Here is a 3069-nt window from a genome sequence, read left to right as displayed (position 1 = left end):
CAGATTTTGATAATGAACAACTAAACACGTTACACACTGGATTTTTAAGTTAAAATAGCTAAGTATAAGGAGTTAAACGTACTTTAGGTAATAGAAATTAGAGTACTCTTAAAAAATGCCCCCTGTGGGTGTTTTACTATTGCTACTATAATTTATACTATATAGTTGGTAACATTACTATAGCTCTTTAATAAATGTTGCGGAGAAGAAGTATAAAGTGGCACAAAAGGGAAATACTCAAGTATAAGTACCTCACATTTGTACTTAGGCACATAACTTGGGTAAATGTAGCTACTACAGTGATAATGGAGCCTTTAGAGATGGTTAGAGGACACTTCATTGCAATGCAAGAAAACTACAGGGCATTATTGTAGAAAAGAATTTCTTTTTTTAAATTTTGCCTTTTTATTAAGTCAGCATCACTCTGATGGCCACAAGGTGTCAGTGTTCCAACTGCCACTGAATCTCTGATGAGGGAGAAACAGGTGTCTCTAATGATGCGTCACATGTAACTTTCATAGATAGGACCTCCCCGTTTTGTTTTGATATTCGAACAGCAAACAAAAGTTATTTTCTATGTATTATGTGTCAATGTAGAAAAAAAAAGAATAAATTGAATATGGGAATTAACAAGGAAACAAATCCTGACACACCCTAATGATGAGCACGTTTCAGGTGTAATAAAGAGAAATCAATACGACAGACAATGATATAAAACAAACGAAGAAAGCAAGCACAACGCTAAGCATAGTGAGGCAGAAAAGATAGGACTTTGGTCCGATTCAGCCTGTTTGTTCGATCGACCCATATCTTTTAAACCTAAAAACTGCAGCCATACGTCACAGGAGCTAAGAGTCTGACATGTTTTTTAACAGATTTAATCACACACTACAGCATAACTGGACTTATGTCTGAAATGTGGCCAAAGTCAGGAACACACACACACACACACACACACACACACACACACACACACACACACACACACACACACACACACACACACACACACACACACACACAGAGAGAGAGAGAGAGACAGAGAGACAGAGCAGAGACAGAGAGAAACTCATCATTCTAACTACTTTGAGTCCCTGCTGCATAAGAACTCTAGAATGTATTCATTTATTACTGTAACTCTCACAGGAATTCATTATCAGCTTATTACTGGCATCAATCACCTTAAATTGTTGCATGTAATAAACTGATAATTAATTCCTGTCATTAAATTGTGTGTGTGTGTATGTGTGTATATGTGTGTGTGCATGTGGATGTAGTGGGTCACACCACTGCCCAGAACATCAGGCACCATAGTTAGCTGACTGTGTGCAACCTGCTCATGCACTGAAGAGATTGCATTAATTGAGTGAGGGCACTCAGTTGAAAAATCATTTGGTTTGGGTTGAATTCACTTTCTTTAGTCTTTCCCAGTGACTGAATTACAGGGTGTGGATGTACGTATGTGGTACAGATAAACAGTATACAGAGAGCCTCTGAACTTATCTGTGATGAGTTTATTGGCCCGATCAACCTTTGCACTTCTCTTTTCTCTCCTTGCTCTACTTTCCCTAGGCTGTCTTCCAGAAATTTACAAGCTGTGTGTGTCTGTGTTTGCTGTCTGCCTGTCTCTGACACATACAGTGAAGACACTCACACAAACACACATACACAGATGCTCCGTCTCGTAGGATGGACTCAGATTTTTCTCAGAGAAAAAAAAATATTTTAGATTTTTGGGGAAACTGTCCCTTTAAGCTAAACATTGCAGAGTTACCTCCATGCTAAGTGCGCAGAAACAAAATGTATACAGATATATAGCTAGGTCCTGGTAAGGAACAAGTAAATTTACCGAAATGTCAGTAGTGGCCAAACGGTGGAATCACAACTTCCATAACCGCATGTGTTGCCATGGGGCCCCAAAAGACTTTTTCCTTTAGACACGTCTGTAAATCAGTGGATAATATGTTTTTCCAGCATCACAACTCCCGTGAAATGACCCGTTTGACTGTCAGAATCTGATCCATTTGGCCAGATAACATTTGGGAAGTCTAGAAGAGCTGCACAATTTAATCATTTAATCCACATTCAAGTTAGCCAGAACGCTAAACCAAAAGTAGCCGGCTCGGCCGGCGGAGGTCTCTAGTGCCCCTGCTCTATGGGCCCCGTAATGCGGAAGCAGCGCCAGTCATCGGGGTCATTTTATATGTAGAAGGTGAACTTTTCTGGCTTCAAGCATCACTAAGCAACTTTCATAGGAATGAACAGAGCTCCGCCTCCAATACTGTATCCAGTTCTTATTATATATCCATGGTGGAGACGCGTATTCCTTCTTTACCATTCAGACCATTTTACAATTGTGAACATAAACAGCCTAAATGGCCCCAAGTTGATTTCCTGTTGCAGTGTTATGTGAATGACATCAACTGACAGGAAGTCAACCATAGATATAAAACAATGAAGTTAACAAGGGGCCAGGCTGTTGCCTAGAAATGGAATTCCACTGAAAAGGTCTATACAGTCTATGTTGTGAAATCCTTCTGTGTTCACCAAGGAACAGCATTAATTTAATAAGCTTTAGTGACAGGCGTGTTCAGGTGTGCTCTGCACCTTAGGTCTTACCATGTTCTCAGTTCACAGCTAACACACTTGGCAATCATGTTTCCTTCATGTTTGCTGCCAATGTGAGTTTCAGGTCCATAAGCACACAGTATACCACAGGACTAGTTCCAGATACATTTCCAGAGGTGACCCCTGCTGTTGAAGGTCAGTGCAGCTTATTTTACATTACACTGACCTCAAATATCCAGTTACTTTATCTTTCACGAGCTGAACTGCTCTGAAGAATAAGATCATTATAGGTGGTTTTTGCTTTAAAATGACCAGCCTTTGTAAAATATATATGTATATTCCCAACAAGTTCACAACCAGCTACAATCTGTGCTCTGTGTGTTTATGTGTTTGAAGCTTGTAAATTACGCAGACCTCTGCACATCAATAGTGAGAAGCTTATATGACCCGCCTATGGGTCTTTAAAGGTTGTATATTAACAACTTGATGAGGAAAGGACAG

This window comes from Sander lucioperca, chromosome 22 (assembly GCF_008315115.2).
Source record: "Sander lucioperca isolate FBNREF2018 chromosome 22, SLUC_FBN_1.2, whole genome shotgun sequence".
Lineage (NCBI taxonomy): Eukaryota > Metazoa > Chordata > Actinopteri > Perciformes > Percidae > Sander > Sander lucioperca.
The sequence above is the reverse complement of the archived record's forward strand: the minus strand, read 5'-3'. Positions refer to the sequence as shown.